Genomic DNA, 19,482 nt, shown 5'->3' on the forward strand with positions numbered 1-19,482 from the left:
CTTGAAAATTGAAGTTTAAGCCAATTGAGTAATTCTCTTTCGATTCCGCCCTAAATCAGCATGATCGGTGTTGTAATTGCTGAGAAAAAACTTTGCACGGGCTCAAGATTATGCAAAAGTTACCAACACATTCAAGAATTTATGCGTCTGTATTTATAACACAATCAAAGGCACTTTGATGCTCTCGAGTTTCTGATTGGTTGGATCTGACGACATCCATTTTTAGACGTTGTGATTGGTTGTTGAAATTAGTTGTTGATGATTGGAAATCTGACGTCAACTTCAGAACGTAGCACACGGCGCAGCACAGCTGGTAACAGCAGTCATAAATTCGACCGATATACATATATATATGTACAAACCATGTGTCAGTTTTTGATCGTATGAACAGAGTTTCGACATTGCGAAGTGCGTGCGGGATCAATAAAAAAATAATTTTCGTCATCTAAAGAAGTGCATATTACTATTTATTTTGTTATTTGTGATATATTAAACCGGTATCAAAGCGGCCGCGTAAATGTAGTCTGTGATGTGTGTGTGAAAAAGAATATAAAAAATGCGCGATGCATATATGTCAATGAAACTTTTCAAGATTTCATTATTTCGTTCGATTGGAAATAAGTGTTAACTGAAATAATCCTTCAATTAAACCAGAGTACGAGAAATATTGTCCAGTGCGAATAAATTGTCAGTGGCGTGGTTATATATCATGTGTACATAGGTTATATATACGAATAAATAGAACAAAAATACACGCAACTGTTAGAATGATATTAGAAACTTTAATTGAATAAATATTTTCTAATTTATTTCTTGTGTCGTCATTATTTTTAAACATCCCCATATTTTGCTTGATATTCAGTTTGGCTCTGCCCTCTCCGATCCTTGTTTTCACCCGCTCAGTTTGCAGCGGATCGATTCATATTATTAATTCGTTCCCTAATATGTGTTCTATGATTTTCTACTCCTTCATGATGATTGTGGTAACATGATTCGAGAGGTTTCTAACCATGATCTTGAATTGCACATTTTGTAAATCAGATTTTCAAAAAAAAATCTGGTCTTGGTATAGTGAGTAGTTATTCTTTTCCTATTAGGTCTGTCGAGTGATAAATTTGGAAACTTTTCCAGAAAGCCTTTGGATGCTTTTTTTGCTAATGATATGAAAAGTCGTATCTTAGGAATGCGGTATGCAAACACAAATTTTGATAACAAAACTTATAGAATGACATGTATGTTGAGTATTTCCACTTTGCAAACTACAAATATGGAATTATTATAAAAAAAATTCATTCCGATAAGTCTACTGTTGCTCAGTTTTGGATGCGATCAAATATGATGCCTACCAACATCCCCAGAAACTTACAGAATTGCTGAATGCAATGTGCGCTATGTCATTTTAATGTAACATCATGACTTTTGACAACTTTTCATTATAATGCTGTAGATTCGGATCATTAAAATACTGCAAAAATCTGTAAACTATACAATTTAAACACTGTGCCATTCATTTTACATTTTGACTCTAACTGTAACATCTATATGAAGAAAAAAATTGATTATAAAAGTCTTCAGTTGCTCATTTATGGATAGATTTGAAATTGCTGTCTTCGAAGCTCATTGCGCAGATACATTGAACCGCAGCAGATACCGGCGAACTCTGAAATTTCTGTGGATAAATATATATGCGACGGATCACCCCTTATCTTTGATTATGGTAATATGTAATGGAACTTGGTTCGGCAAGTTTTTAAGTGTTCCTTTTCAAATAGTATTGAAGTTTGTATGACTGATATACAGCAAATACTTCCAAACTTTGATATTTCTGTGTTGCAGCATGTGTGCCAATCATTCAAATCATTTCCTCCAACCGTATCATGTAATCTAGAAAATTCATCACAAAAGTCTTCCGCATTTCTAGATACTTCAATTTTCCTTTTTCTACTCCATTGTGAGTTTTCGAATTTTTAAATTAATTTCTGAATTGTCCTGAAATGGTTTTTCTCCAAAACCAATGCAGGCACCTTAAACGTCTTTGAATTCTGTTGCTTTGTTGAATTAAGTTCGCTTAGTTTTTTTTGCTGCTTTGAGTTCTGGCATAATAAATGGTAGAAGTTTACAGGTACTTTTTTTCAGCAACTATCAAACTGTGGATAATTGAACCTCAGCGGCCGCTTGCAAACTTTGGAAATATATTTGATTGAGGGCACGTTTTGGATGAAATGAAATCTCTAGATTCAGAATGCAAAAGCGACATTTAAAGTGGGCAAATCTGTTGGATTTTTCGTGTCTTGAATTTGATCTATCTTTCATTTGAATTTTGAAGAAAAGGGATAAATAAAATCTGTTCTATTAAGGAAATCTTTACATCAGTTCTTTCTTGGTATGAAGACTTGGAAAAAATCGCCAAAGGCCAAGGACAGACAGGTGACGAAATATTTTCAGTACAATTTTGACGAAAAATAGATCTTTTGTCGCGGAAACCAACGTTATAAGCCGAAAATCATATTACAGCCCACGAGACGCATTTCTTCACTCTCTTGGGTTCCTATTACAAGAAACATATTAGAAGGTAAGGGGTAAAATCACCAACGTGGAAGAAGAAACCAGTGCCGAAATATTTCCAGTACAATTTTGACGAAAAATAGGTCCTTTTTCGTGGAAACCAACGTTATTAGCCGAAAATCATATCTCGGCCCCCAACCCGCTTTCTACCATTCTCTTGGGTTCCCAATAAGCATAGCAAATTAGAGTAGAAGAAAAAAAATAGCCCAACTCCATGGACAGACCTGTGACGGAATGTTTTCTGTACAATGTTGACGAGAAGTTTGTTGTTTTTCGTGGAAACCAACGTTATAGGCCGAAAATCATATCTCGGCCCGCAACACACTTTTCCCCATGCTCTTGGGTTCCAAATAGACGAAACATATTAGAGTACAAGGAAAAAAATCGCCAAAGTCCAAAGACAGACCTGTGACGAAATATTTCCAGTACAATTTTAACGAAAAATAGATCTTATTTCGTGGAAACCAACGTTATAAGCCGAAAATCATATTATGGCCCACAACACGCATTTCTCCATGCTCTTGGATTCCCAATAGACAAAACATATTAAAAGACAAGGAGAAAAATCACCAAAGTCCAAGACCAAACCAGTGCCGAAATATTTTCAGTACAATTTTGAAGAAAAATTGGTCTTTTACGTGGAAACAAACATTATAAACCGAAATTCATTTTGCGGGCCTCATCCCGGATTCCTCCATGCTGTTGAGTTCCTAATAGGCATAACATATTAGAGTATAAGGAAAAAAATCGCCAAAGTTCAAGAGCAGACTTGTGACGAAATATTTTCACTACAATTTTTACGAAAAATTGGTCTTTTATGGTGGAAACCAACTTTATAAGCCGAACATCATACCTAGGGAAAATAAGATTGGGAAAAGTACATTGACGGTCCCTTATTTGCTGCTAATTTCATGCAAAAGATTATCCCATAAAAAATGTTCGTATGAGAATGGAATCTATAAAAATGTACTAAGCAAATAATTCATAGAAATTTATACTAAAATCCTATAACCGTCATAACATAAATGTGGAACATTTGAGAAAAAAGGCGTGATATCAAACCATAAACTTCCCCTAGGGAAAAAAAGGTTGGGACAAGTACATTGATGGTCTCTTGTTTCTGGATGACATAGAAAAAAGATTTAGAACCAGGAAAAAAATTCTATAAAAATAATAAACGAAAAATTGAAAAGTTCAAAAAAATTCAACAAAAATAAAAAACAATCGAAAAAATTCTGTAAAGAAAAATAAAAAATTTTCAAAAAAAAATCATAAATATTGAACAATTTGAAAAATGTACTATCCAAGTTACATGCAGTATAAAAATGTATGATATCAATTGGAGGCCAAGTTTTTATTGATAATTTGGAATATTTATCGAAAAAATTGGAAACTGTAATGAAATTCATGATAATTATTTTCACGAAAAAAGTTAATGAAAAAAAAGACATAACGGAAGTTACGTGCAGTACTAAAATGTATTATATCAATTCGAGGTCAAGTATTCATCAGTTATTCGAAATATAATCTCCGGCGACGAATGAGCGTTGAGAATCCTTGTCGGGCTCACAACGTTTTATCAAAATTACTAAAAAATTAATGGAAATAAAATCATTAAAAATGCACATGAAAGTCATTCGTTACTTCAACAAGATACACACTGTAAAGAATCGATTCCCCTCCGACTTTCAGGATCCCCTGATTCCCCTGGTATTATTCACAACATTCAACTTCGATTGGATCGGTACAAATTATGTTCAAATACGTCTTAAACGTACTTGTCCGGCCCATCACTTTTTATTCAAATTGCTCATTCGAAAACAAATTAGGGCTGTTCTATAATGACAAATATAATAAAATGGATAGAAATGAAAATAATATCTCCAAGTAATTTGAACTTGATTGTTCGCAAGTTCGTATAGCAATATCCACTTCTGATTTTCTTCAGTGAACACATACCATTCGGTAAGAACCAATGAAAATGAGAAATAATCAGGCTTATTACTAGAAATTTTCGAACCTACTCAGCCATGCAATGTTTTTTTTTCTATAGTCACGTACACATTTTGATAAATATCACTAGTCGAGTACGACACGTGGATTCCTGGAATTTGAAGAAAAATGATTTTGTTGTGAATTATGACTCCATATAATATAAATAGATTAATCAACTTCATCTTTCATTTTCGTTTCATTTTGACAAGAGCGATTCGAAGGAAAATTATTTTCTCGGGAATTACTGTTCCTTAATATTAACACATGCATTAACTTCGTTTTTGATTTGTTTTCGAATGAGCAATTTGAATAAAAAGTGATGGGCCGGACAAGTACGTTTAAGACGTATTTGAACATAATTTGTACCGATCCAATCGAAGTTGAATGTTGTGAATAATACCAGGGGATCCTGAAAGTCGGAGGGGAATCGATTCTTTAAAGTGTATACCTTGATGAAGTAACGAATGATTTTCATGTGAATTTTTAATGATTTTATTTCCATTAATTTTTTAGTAATTTTGATAAAACGTTGTGAGCCCGACAAGGATTCTCAACGCTCATTTGTCGCCGGAGATTATATTTCGAATAACTGATGAATACTTGACCTCGAATTGATATAATACATTTTAGTACTGCACGTAACTTCCGTTATGTCTTTTTTTTCATTAACTTTTTTCGTGAAAATAATTGTCATGAATTTCATTACAGTTTCCAATTTTTTCGATAAATATTCCAAATTATCAATAAAAACTTGGCCTCCAATTGATATCATACATTTTTATACTGTAATAGTATTGTTTAATAAATTCATTTTGTTATCTTATCAACACAATTCTCGTCTCTCGTCTCGTTCATACCTGCTCCTTTTGAAATTAAGGTAGCTCGAACCGACGCGTGGCGGCGTTCAGGCCGGGTCGGCAAGAGCGTTACGTTACAATATATATGCAACGGATCACCCCTTATCTTTGATTATGGTAATATGTAAGGTAAATGCAAGTTTTTAAGTGTTCCTTTTCAAATAGTATTGAAGTTTGTATGACTGATATACAGCGAATACTTCCAAACTTTGATATTTCTGTGTTGCAGCATGTGTGCCAATCATTCAAATCATTTACTCCAACCGTATCATGTAATCTAGAAAATTCATCACAAAAGTCTTCCGCTTTTCTAAATACTTCAATTTTCCTTTTTCTACTCCATTGTGAGTTTTCGAATTTCTAAATTCATTTCTGAATTGTCCTGAAATGGTTTTCCTCCAAAACCAATGCAGGTACCTTAAACGTCTTTGAATTCTGTTGCTCTGTTGAATTAAGTTCGCTTAGTTTTTTTTGCTGCTTTGAGTTCTGGCTTAATAAATGTTAGAAGTTTTCGGGTACTTTTTTTCAGCAACTATCAAACTGTGGATAATTGGACCCTAGCGGCCACTTGCAAACTTTGGAAATATATTTGATTGAGGGCACGTTTTGGATGAAATGAAATCTCTAGATTCAGAATGCAAAAGCGACATTTAAAGTGGGCAAATCTGTTGGATTTTTCGTGTTATGAATTTGATCTATCTTTCATTTGAATTTTGAAGAACAGGGATAAATAAAATCTGTTCTATTAAGGAAATCTTTACATCTTGGTATGAAGACTTGGAAAAAATCGCGAAAGGCCAAGGACAGACAGGAGACGAAATATTTCCAGTACAATTTTGACGAAAAATAGATCTTTTGTCGCGGAAACCAACGTTATAAGCCGAAAATCATATTACAGCCCACGAGACGCATTTCTTCACTCTCTTGGGTTCCTATTATACAAAACATATTAGAAGATAAGGGGGAAAATCACCAACGTGGAAAAACAAACCAGTGCCGAAATATTTCCAGTACAATTTTGACGAAAAATAGGTCCTTTTTCGTGGAAACCAACGTTATAAGCTGAAAATCATATCTCGGCCCCCAACCCGCTTTCTACCATTCTCTTGGGTTCCCAATGAGCATAGCATTATAGACTAGAAGAAAAAAAATAGCCAAAGTCCAAAGACAGACCTGTGACGAAATATTTCCAGTACAATTTTGACGAAAAATAGATCTTATTTCGTGGAAACCAACGTTATAAGCCGAAAATCATATTATGGCCCACAACACGTATTTCTTCATGCTCTTGGATTCCCAATAGACAAAACATATTAGAAGACAAGGAGGAAAATCACCAAAGTCCAAGACCAAACCAGTGCCGAAATATTTTCAGTAAAATTTTGAAGAAAAATTGGTCTTTTACGTAGAAACCAACATTATAAACCGAAATTCATTTCTCGGGCCTCATCCCGGATTCCTCCATGCTGTTGAGTTCCTAATAGGCATAACATATTAGAGTATGAGGAAAAAAATCGCCAAAGTGCAAGGGCAGACTTGTGACGAAATATTTTCACTACAATTTTTACGAAAAATTGGTTTTTTATGGTGGAAACCAACTTTATAAGCCGAACATCATACACAGGGAAAATAAGATTGGGAAAAGTACATTGATGGTCCCTTATTTGCTGATAATTTCATGAAAAAGATTATCCCATAAAAAATGTTCGTATGAGAATGGAATCTATAAAAATGTACTAAGCAATTAATTCATAGAAATTTATACTAAAATCCTATAACCGTCATAACATAAATGAGGAACTTTTGAGAAAAAAGGCGTGATATCAAACCATAAACTTCCCCTAGGGAAAAAAAGGTTGGGACAAGTACATTGATGGTCTCTTGTTTCTGGATGACATAGAAAAAAGATTCAGAACCAGGAAAAAAATTCTATAGAAATAATAAACGAAAAATTGAAAACTTCAAAAAAATTCAACAAAAATAAAAAACAATCGAAAAAATTCTGTAAAGAAAAATAAAAAATTTTCAAAAAAATTCATAAATATTGGACAAATTGAAAAATAAACTATCCAAGTTACATGCAGTATAAAAATGTATGATATCAATTGGAGGCCAAGTTTTTATTGATAATTTGAAATATTTATCGAACAAATCGCAAACTTTAATTGAAATTCATGATAATTATTTTCAAGAAAAAAGTTAATGAAAAAAAAGTCATAACGGAAGTTACGTGCAGTACTAAAATGAATTATATCAATTCGAGGTCAAGTATTTATGAGTTATTCGAAATATAATCTCCGGCGACAAATGAGCGTTGAGAATCCTTGTCGGGCTCACAACGTTTTATCAAAATTACTAAAAAATTAATGGAAATAAAATCATTAAAAATTCACATGAAAGTCATTCGTTACTTCAACAAGATACACACTGTAAAGAATCGATTCCCCTCCGACTTTCAGGATCCCCTGGTATTATTCACAACATTCAACTTCGATTGGATCGGTACAATTTATGTTCAAATACGTCTTAAACGTACTTGTCCGGCCCATCACTTTTTATTCAAATTGCTCATTCGAAAACAAATTAGGGCTGTTCTATAATGACAAATATAATAAAATGGATGGAAATAAAAATAATATCTCCAAGTAATTTGAACTTGATTGTTCGCAAGTTCGTATAGCAATATCCACTTCCGATTTTCTTCAGTGAACACATACCATTCGGTAAGAACCAATGAAAATGAGAAATAATCAGGCGCATTACTAGACATTTTCGAACCTACTCAGCCATGCAATGTTATTTTTTCTATAGTCACGTACACATTTTGATAAATATCACTAGTCGAGTACGACACGTGGATTCCTGGAATTTGAAGAAAAATGATTTTGTTGTGAATTATGACTCCATATAATATAAATAGATTAATCAACTTCATGTTTCATTTTCGTTTCATTTTGACAAGAGCGATTCGAAGGAAAATTATTTTCTCGGGAATTACTGTTCCTTAATATTAACACATGCATTAACTTCGTTTTTGATTTGTTTTCGAATGAGCAATTTGAATAAAAAGTGATGGGCCGGACAAGTACGTTTAAGACGTATTTGAACATAAATTGTACCGATCCAATCGAAGTTGAATGTTGTGAATAATACCAGGGGATCCTGAAAGTCGGAGGGGAATCGATTCTTTACAGTGTGTATCTTGTTGAAGTAACGAATGACTTTCATGTGAATTTTTAATGATTTTATTTCCATTAATTTTTTAGTAATTTTGATAAAACGTTGTGAGCCCGACAAGGATTCTCAACGCTCATTTGTCGCCGGAGATTATATTTCGAATAACTCATAAATACTTGACCTCGAATTGATATAATTCATTTTAGTACTGCACGTAACTTCCGTTATGACTTTTTTTTCATTAACTTTTTTCTTGAAAATAATTATCATGAATTTCAATTAAAGTTTGCGATTTGTTCGATAAATATTTCAAATTATCAATAAAAACTTGGCCTCCAATTGATATCATACATTTTTATACTGCATGTAACTTGGATAGTTTATTTTTCAATTTGTCCAATATTTATGAATTTTTTTGAAAATTTTTTATTTTACATATTACCATAATCAAAGATAGGGGGTGATACTTAGCATATCAAGAGACGCGGTAGCGGCTCGACGCAAAGTATTAAAAGGAATAACTGCAGCGCAAAAGAAAAGCCAGCGCGAGCCCTGCCGCTACTCTTATATATGCAAATATGCCGGTTTTATGACGTCACAGAATTTTCAAATGGCTCTCACAAATAAACCATTTCATAAAAGAACTTGAAAATTTGTGACGATTTTTTTTCGATTTTTCTCTTTCCATTGGTCTTTGTTGCAAGTAAATCCGTCCAGTAGATCCTGAGATATGTAACGTTAGTGATTTAAAATCCATCATTTCGGGATTTTCATTTTGTTAGAGACAGAGGGGCGTAAGTTACGCTTGTTTACATTTGGACTTACGTCCTTTGCACGATTTCTTACTTTTGTCACACTCTACGTCACGCACTACGCTGAACGCGGCTACCCCCTCTCCTTCTGCGTCGCCGAGCGAGAGAGACAGAGAATGGGCGCACAGCGGGGGCAATACCAGCTCCTGGTTTGCGCATAAAATATGTATATAATTATATAATATATATTTTATTTATTAATATTAATTAATAATAAAATATTATTATAATAAATATTTTATTATAATTAATATATAATATAATATAATATAAAATGATAATAATATAATGAAACAAAAAAATTGAATAATACGAATAACATCAAATAATAAATAATAAAAATTAAAAAATATAAAATTCTGGTCGACGCCGCTGGATTTTTCGAGGATGTCTAAGGCGATAGATCATGGGTTTTGGAGGACTAGGTTTAGGTACATGGTTTTCGATGTATGGATATGTTTCTCCATGGTTTTCGTGGTCTAGGTACGGTTCTTCATGGTTTTCAATGTCTAGGCATATTCCTTCATGGTTTTTGTCATCCAGGTATATTCCTCCATGGTTGTCTCGGTGTAGGTAGATTCCTCCATGGTTTTCGTGGTCTAGGTATGTTTCTTCATGGTGTTCGTAGTCGAGGTCGACGACTCCACTGTTTTCGAAGTCCAGGTATGTTACTCTCGGGTTTTCGTGGTCGAGGATAATTCCTCCATGGGTTTTGATGTCTAGGTATATTCCTACATGGTTTTCAATGTCTAGGCATGTTTAATCATGGTTTTCGCGGTCGAGGTCGACGTTGCCACAGTTTTCGATGTCCAAGTATGCTTCTCCATGGTTTTCGTGGTCTAGGATAATTCCTCCATGGGTTTTGATGTCTAGGTATATTCCTTCATGGTTTTGAATGTCTGGACATGTTCCTTCATGGTTTTCGTGGTCCAGGTATATTCCTCCATGGTTTTCGATGTATGGATATGTTTCTCCATGGTTTTCGTGGTCTAGGTAGATTCCTCCATGGTTTTCGTGGACTAGGTATGTTTCTTCATGGCTTTCGCAGTCGAGGTCGACGGCTCCACAGTTTTCGATGTCCCGGTATGTTTCTCTCGGGTTTTCGTGGTCTAGGATAATTCCTCCATGGGTTTCGATGTCTAGGTATATTCCTCCATAGTTTTCAATGTCTAGGCATGTTTCTTCATGGTTTTCGATGTCTGGATATGTTCCTACATGGTTTTCGTGGTCCAGGTATATTCCTCCATGGTTTTCAATGTCTAGGCATGTTTCATCATGGTTTTCGTGGTTCAGGTATATTCCTCCATGTTTTTCGATGTCTGGGTATGTTTCTCCATGGTTTTCGTGGTCTAAGTTGATGGTTCCACAGTTTTCGATGGCTAGGTCTGAGTTTCCATAGTTTTTGTTCTCTAGGTATATTTCTTCATCATTTCCGTGATCTAGGTCGATGACTCCATACTTTTCGATATCTAGGTATGTGTCTACATATTTTTCAATGTCAAGGTATATTCCTCCATGGTTTTGGATGTCCAGGTATATTTCTTCATAGTCAACAGTTCCATAGTTTTCGATGTTTGGTTATGGTTCTCCATGGTTTTCATGGTCTAGGTCGACGGTTCCATTGTTTTCGATGTCTACGTCGACAGCTCCATGGTTTTCGATGGCTAGGTATATTTCTCCATGGCTTACGTCGTCCTGGTATGTTTTTTTATGCTTTTCGAGGTCTAGATCAACGGCTCCGTAGTTTTCAATATCCAGGTATGTTTTCCCATTGTTTTCGTGGACTAGGTTGACGACTGCATAGTTTTCACTATCCCGGTCGATAGCTCCATAGTTTCCGATGTTAAGGTAAATTTGTCCATGGTTCCCGATATGAAAGTCAATGGCTCCATAGTTTCCGATAGTGTGGTGAGTTTTTCTAAGGTTTTCGATATCTAGGTCGTCGGCTCTATAGTTTTCGATGTCTAGTTTGGCGACTATAGGGTTTTCGATGTCTAGGTGGATGCCTTCGTATTTTTCAATATATATTCGACAATTTTATATTTCCCGATATTTAGGTAGACGGTGCAATGATTTACGATATATTTCCTCATAGTTATCGATATCTAGATGTGCGATTGAATAGTTTACATTGACGAGGCAGGTTCAGACGTTACAGAAGACCATGAAAAAATATCACTGGACACCAATAACCATAAAGCTGTGGTCTTAGACATTGAATACCATGGAAACATCTCCTTGGACATTGCAAACTATTGACAGTATCCATGTGAACATGGAATCCATGAAAGAGAAGAAGATAGTTTCAAAAATCATTTTTCTAAGTAAACAAATGGAGCTTTTCAAAAAAAGGAACAGAAAATTAAAATATTATCCCATTGCATAGGAATTTCCCACTCTTTCATTGGAAAATTTGATTTGCTGAATGGATAATCAAAATCGTCGCCATTATTGCTTGTAAAAGGTTTCAACTGACATGAACATAATCGCACAGTTTTCTTCCGTCTACATAGAAAAATTGGCTGTACAATAGTGTTGATTGCATTTGTCACATAGAGAAAAGCACTCAACTTGAAACAAATCATTTTAAAAATTTTCGTTGAAAACGAGAACTGTATTTTTATTCCTAAATAAGTATTGTTCCACCTCTTAAAAATAAGTGAATTCAGAAAAAAAATATTTAAAACAGTAAAAATGGAACGCCAAGTATTGAAAGGTCGCGACCGTAGTTTCCAATGATTTTCTATATTTGCATTATCAATAAAAAACTTGAAAATATAAAAAAAAATGAGATCTTTTCTGAAGTTGTCAAATACAGTGAATGAAATATGGTTCCTATACAGTTGTCACGTCTCTCAAAAAGCAGTGAAATCAGTAAATATTAAAACTTCAATAATATTAAAACGCCAACTTTGTGTGTAATATTGACAATGAATTTGTGCAGTACATCGCATAGATACAACGCATGCACTTATACACCTATCTGCGCTTTTCTTTATAAAAGGTTATTGTATCATATTGTGTAAAATGTTTTAAGTTCATAACCTTAGCTAGCATAAAAGCAGATGACAATTTCTTAATAATTGCAGAATCATTCTAGAAACCTTTGTTCCTCTGTGACGCTTGCTGGAAAATTTTCCTGAAGACGTGAATGATTAGGGCTAAAAGTGTACACGAATGAATTCCACAGGGACCTTAATTCGTTCACTGTACTTGGCTACGTTAGAAAATGATCTCATTTTTTCTTTTATTTCCAAAATTCTGAATTCCAACAGGAAACGTAATTCATTCACTGTATATGTTACAATAGATCTCATATTTTTTTATAGTTAATAATTTCTTCATATTTTTTTATTGACAATGCAAAAATAGAAAATCATTTAAAACTACGATCGCGACCTTTTAATACTTGGCGTGCCTTTCTTACTTTTTGAAGTTTTAAATAAATCTTAGTAATATTTCAAATACAAAGATTTTTAGCAGAGCGAACCGTTATATTTGATTATTTATGCTTTACCATAAATATATTGTAGAACCACTAAAAATGTATTTCATTATTTCAAGTGCATATTTGTTTTTGCAAGGAGTCTGGTGTAGGTGGTAAACGAAGAATAAGTACGCCGGTGGTGCGAGAAAAATGATAAGGAGTTTTTTGTTCCGATGTTCAATAATAGAGTACAGAATTTGCCCGACAATTGATACGATTAAGCCCGATACTTTTCCCGAGTTGAGAATGAAAGAAGACCCGGTGTTTGTCGCGCTCGTGCGAGACGAACAAGATGGACGACCGAAGCGTGCACGTGAGAACGAACCCGACAACCGTGACGATATACCCAATAAATGAGTCCCAGAGAGTCAGGGCCGGCGGAACACATTTTGCCCGGGTATGGAAAGTAGAAAGTGGGGATTCGAAGGGGGGGAGGTAGTAATTTTCCATCCAAGTTCTTTTTGCGAATAATTTTTATTCATTTGCCGGAAAGAGCGAAAACATTCTTTCTTTTCGAATTTTTCTTAATAAACCCGTCTAGTAACTGTTGATCATCGAGCTCGTCCGCCTTTTCCGAATAAATATGCAGCATGGCAATATCGTTCAACCGATTCTGAGACATCGTTGTCCGCAGGTAGTTTTTTAATCGTTTAAGGACCGAAAAACATCGTTCGTTCGTGCATGACGACCACGGTATCGTCAACAATAATTTTATAAACCTTACGTATTCAGGCAAAATACCGAGAGACCATTTTTCTTTTTGCAAAAAATTTACAATGTCCTTTAAATTTTCAACCTTTTCATTTTTTCGACCCACCACGTTTAAAAACAAAGTGCGATCTTCCACCAATCGTCCTTCATCGAAACCCCCTTGATAAAAATCGATTATTTATTTTACGTCTTCAGGCTTATCGACTCCGATAGCGAAAGCTTCCAAACACTGGAAAAAATGATTCGATTCGTGATCAAATCGGCTTTTTAGGGACATACACGCTTGGTCGTAAACTTCATAATATTTTTTTCGATACACGTCTTCCGGAGTTCAGAAAACATGATCATTTTCTGCGTTCGTTTCTAGACGTTTGGGGATTTTACGCCGTCGAGGTAGTGTCGGCTCTTCAATCTCTAATTTCTCGACTGCGTCGATGCTTTTTACCCAAATCGTTTGAAATTTTGAATCGCGGGACTTTTCAAAACTAAACAACACCGTGTCAACTTTCCGATACGAGTCGATCACGCTGAGCTGTGAGTTTTGTAACTCCTTATTTAATATTTCTATTCGGTCAAAGATTTCCGTCATCATCGTCAAATAAAAAAGAAACTCGAACGTCTGCATAATTCCCAAAAATCCAGAAGCTTTAGCGGAGACAACACTATTCGGCTACTCCTTCGTCTCCTCAGATGGCTTTAAGGCTCATTCACAGCAAATAAAAATATTAAAGTATTGTGCATATCGAAAAACCGAATCGACGATTTTTTTTTCTATATATATATATGTGTGACGGTTTTTTATTTTTGACCGTCACTAAAGCATAGAGTATCGGAAGGAGAGCGCTCCCATAGCTCCTGCTCGGTACTTCGGCCACACGATTATCTCACAGGGCTTGCTTAGGGCGATAGTTTTGTTAATATTTTATTAATTTGCGTCTTGGAATATATTTTTTTCATGTGAGTGATCCCGGGAAAGATAGAGAGAGAGAGAGAGAGAAAGGACTTCGCATTCTGTTGTTGATACAAGGACGAGGCAACGGAAATCTCACGGAAGGCTCGAGAATATTCGAGTTGGAAAATATTCGTTTGGCATCGAGGACTTGGTTGTTTTTCCATCGTTACGCCAGGGCCGTCGTACCCGCCGGATTCTCCCGTCGACAATCATCGAACGGCGATCATCGCATCATTCTCGCGAGGTCCCGTAAATTATGCGAACTCCACGGTCCGTTTTCTTGCGTAAAAATATAATGGTCGAGCCAGGGGTAAAATGCATTGACATCGTGTGTAGCATTTCCCGATTTTCAAACTCATTCTGGGGCCCTGTCTAACGCTCGGACCAATTTTGTAATTGCGCCGGACCTGTCAATAATTTTCGGGAGTATTCGAAATTAGGAGAGGGGCGGGAGACAAAATCCTCGTTACGCGTAACGTTCTGGTTCTCGAAGAGATTCTCGTGAAGTATCGAGTAGAGAGGACGTGTCGCGAAAATGGGAAGAAACACCGTGAGTTCCTTCCTTTTCACTTTCTGGTTTGGTTGGTGGGCCCTCGAACATCTTTCCCGGGTCATATTTTTCGTGATCGTGCATAATTAAAAGAATTACCGTCCTTCTCTTGTGTTGAGAGAAATTTGGTCACGATGACGACTCTGTCACGCGTTTCTTTGTCGGCTCTTTCGATTTTTGTTCCCGCGATCGCCCGTTTAGCGTTTCGTGTTAGTTAAAGTAAAATTTTGTGTCGAAGAGTAATCGTGGCCGTACTCGAGATCTCCAATTTTCGTGTTTCGTGTTTCCAAGTTTCGCGTTTGGTAAATAATTGTTCCCGATTGGCGTAAGTTGTTTCCCGGGCTGAAGGGTCGCGAAATTGTGTAATTGCGTGCGTGTGTGAGTGACTGGGTCGGGATGATTTGACGCGAACAACGTTCGATAGCTCGACCGAGTAACCGAATATCGGGGGCTCGGTATTGCGAATAAAACATCGATAATTTCGTTTTCATCTTAAAATTTATTTTCTCGACCGTGAGTAGATCCACGGAGAGAATAAATTCGAGCTCGGTTTAGATTGTAGAGGATGTAGGATCCCGACCAATTTTGTGTGTGAGTGTGCGAGAATTTTGAGTGTGTGAGTTCGCGATTCTTCCCCCGTTGTTCAGTAGAGTCGCGTGATCGTTATATTTTCGTTCTCCCGTGTTAAATCTTTCGATAAATTAAATTTGGATAAACTCTTTTCTTGAGCGAAATAATGTAAATTTGTTTGCGACTGGAACTTATCCCGAGCGTGCGTATTTCTGTTGTCATTTTTCTTATATTTTCCGACTTTAAGATTAAATTTGTTATTATTATTTCCAAACGTAATTTTTGTGTTTTAATTATTCTCGAGGTCACCCCGCCCATCCCGCTGATCGCAAGCTGGTCAACTTTACGTCTCTCTCTCTTTGCCGTCGAGTCGCTTTGCGACTGGCGCCCAACTTTAAAATTTCCATCTTAGATTTTGTTTAAAATTGACGGGAAAGAGAGCCAGACTTTTGTGGCATTTTTCGGGGCTTGGAAAAATCCGTCACAATAGAAACTGTTCCCCGATTTCGAGTATGGAATTCCATACCCAGGATTTCTCGGGTGTGGATTCTTCCACACCCATCACACGTCTTCCGCCGGCCCTGATTCCTTCATGCTGATTGTGGTAACGTGATTCAAGAGGTTATTTGTTCCTCGTGATATCAAAATTTGTATCTTGGAAATGCAATGGACCCTCAAGTTTGACTACATGATTAAGCGACATGTATATATTGAGTATTTCCACGTCATGTTTGCGATTGGCATTATGGGTTGAAAAATTCATGTTTGCAAGTCTACACTTGATCATTTTTGGATGCGTTCAAATATTTAATCTGCGTATAACCATAGAGACATGCCAAATTACTCCATTTTGTTTGCTGCATCAATACGCCCCTGTCTTTCACTTTTTTTTTAAATGTGTCATAATAACTTTCAAAAATGTGGCTCAGGAAATTCTGAAATGTTTTTTTCCATAGTATCAAAGTTTGTATTACTGGTATGCAGCGAGTACCTGTAAACTTTGATATTTCTGTAAGGCGGCCAGTGTTCGAATCATTTCATTTTTTGGTTTCAACTGTAGTATGTAAACAAAGAAATTCATTACTAAAGTCTTCAGCCACTTACTACTTCAGCGAATAGGGCTGAAATTGTTGTCGTCGAAAGCCAATGCACATATACATTAAACAATTTGAAGTTCTGTTTGCTCTTCAGTACGCTGTCTTTTTACTTTTAGTTTTGGCATGATTAATTTAATGAATTTGTGCTAAGAAAATTTAGATGAATAAACCACACCGGATACTTGCAAACTATGAAAATTCTGTGTATTGACATGTGCACCAAGTAGAATCACTTCCTATTATTCGATTATGGAATGTGAATAGAACAAGTAGATAATAAAAATAATTCAAAACGCTACAAAAAGTCATCGATGGCTCATTTATGAATGGCAAAAGAATTCATGGTATCAGAATGCAATGCATATATAGAAAAATAAGCAACTCTGTTGGTTTTGACACGTTTCATACTTTTTCTTTCTCCGGTTGAACCTTGGTGTCTACATGCAGACTGAAAATTTTATGCATCGACATGTGTGCATCAACTTTTTATCTTTGGGTATGGTAATGTGAATAGAAAAGAATTCTTCAAAAAGTTATTAAAAGTACATTTTTTAATGAAATAAAAATTTATAGCGTCGGAATGCAATATATTTTTCTTAAAATGGCCAATTCTGGTGGACTTGGTGGGCATTATATGTTTTTTTCTCTCTCTCTTTCCGGCAAATTTTGGGGAAAATCAACGAATACATTTGTTTCATTAAAAATCCTTCATATCTTTTTTATTCAAAATGATTCCATAAAAAAATTGAAAGCAATATTTATAAATAAGGCGAAAGAACTTCACGAAGATGGAAAAAATTCGTAAACTTTACAAAAAGTGATTTAAATCTCACAAAATGGAAGAAACATTAAAAATCATTGAAAAATTAGGGAGATCATTACAAACATTTGGATAATATAAAAATTGTTATGAAATGGACAGAACTTGACTAAAATCATTGGAGAAATTAATTTTAAACGCCACAATAAAAACATTAAAAAACTTTAAAATACCTTATTGAAAATTTTTGATATCGTTTAGAACTATCACAGAAAAACGATTTTATATGAAACCGAAAAAATTCTCTCTTGGGGACAAAAATTTGGACTAGTACATCGATGATCGCCCGTTTTCGCATTTTAGCACAAAAAATGTAAGCGAAAATTTTCAAACCTCACAATGAAAATGATTTCAAACCGTGAAAAAATATTCGAATCCACAATCTACAAACCGACAGCATTAGTGATTAATATTATCCACTAATATACCGATTATGCGGTATTACCAATGTTAATGAGAGTTTGGAATCGAATTTCGTACATTGGGCACTTAAAAACAACGTCCATGGTTAGAATTGTTGACTATAATTATTTGTGGTCACACGGCGTTCGGATTTATTGGTTTAAAACAATGAGAAAAACATTATATACGAAAATTTTATTTATTTCAGCATATATGGCAGAATATTCCTCGATAGATCAACCAATGTTTCAATTTCGCATTCCACACTCTATTGATTTTTGTTCTTGAGCTCATTAATTGTAAGTTACATGAGATTTAAAACAGAATTTTTTACTATTAGGACTATACTGAAAATATTGAAATTCTTGTGTACTAATAGAAAATTAATTTTTTTGATTTTCCAAAACAAATGAGCAAGGAGGCAAAGAATATATCGATGTGATGAGCACTTTTGTTTCGTATGCGAATATTCTTTAAGAGATAGCTTTATTGGAATTTTCAATTTTCTGATTGCAGGATATGTAGTTCTTATTTTTATTTTTCGAACTTAGCGTGATTGTGGTTAGGTAAGCTTAATTTGATTCCCAAAACAAGATTGCAGAACTATTGAGAAAAAAGTCGTGATATAAAACCTATAAAATTCCTCTAGGGAAAAAAAAGTTGGGACAAGTACATTGATGGTCCCTTGTTTACTGATAGATCGATCCATAAAAAAAAATATGAAAAAAATTTTTTTTTTTAATTGTAAAAAAAATTATTTCATAAAAAAAATACAGAACAATTCGAAAAAAAATTCACAAATCTTGAAAAACCATTATATTAAAAAAAAAAACTAATCTGTATCTATTTTTCAAAGTGTCAAAAGCATCAAATAATAAGTAAAACATAAAAAACCAAAAATCGCGCTTGAAATCATTTTGGAAACCGATGCCTCATTCTTCTTATTTTTTGAGCAATTTGAATAAAAATTGATGGGCCGGACAAGTACGTTTAAGACGTATTTGAACATAATTTGTACCGATCCAATCGAAGTTGAATTTTGTGAATAATACCAGGGGATCCTGAAGGTCGGAGGGGAATCAATTCTTTAAAGTGTGTACCTTGTTGAAGTAACGAATGACTTTCATGTGAATTTTTAATGATTTTATTTCCATTAAATTTTTAGTAATTATGATAAAACGTTGTGAGCCCGCCAAGGATTCTCAACGCTCATTTCTCGCCGGAGATTATATTTCGAATAACTGATGAATACTTGACCTCGAATTGATATAATACATTTTAGTACTGCACGTAACTTCCGTTATGACTTTTTTTTCATTAACTTTTTTCGTGAAAATAATTATCATGAATTTCATTACAGTTTCCAATTTTTTCGATAAATATTCCAAATTATCAATAAAAACTTGGCCTCCAATTGATATCATACATTTTTATACTGCATGTAACTTGGATACTACATTTTTCAATTTGTTCAATATTTATGATTT

General features: G+C 34.8%; 1 protein-coding gene across 2 annotated transcripts in view; it reads right to left on the minus strand.

Moving 5' to 3' along the window:
- Positions 1–19,482, minus strand: part of LOC122416455 (RUN domain-containing protein 1) — a 580,344-nt gene that overhangs the window by 364,510 nt on the left and 196,352 nt on the right. The gene's annotated exons all lie outside the window — the stretch shown is intronic.

Source organism: Venturia canescens, chromosome 9 (assembly GCF_019457755.1).
Source record: "Venturia canescens isolate UGA chromosome 9, ASM1945775v1, whole genome shotgun sequence".
In the NCBI taxonomy this organism is placed as follows: domain Eukaryota; kingdom Metazoa; phylum Arthropoda; class Insecta; order Hymenoptera; family Ichneumonidae; genus Venturia; species Venturia canescens.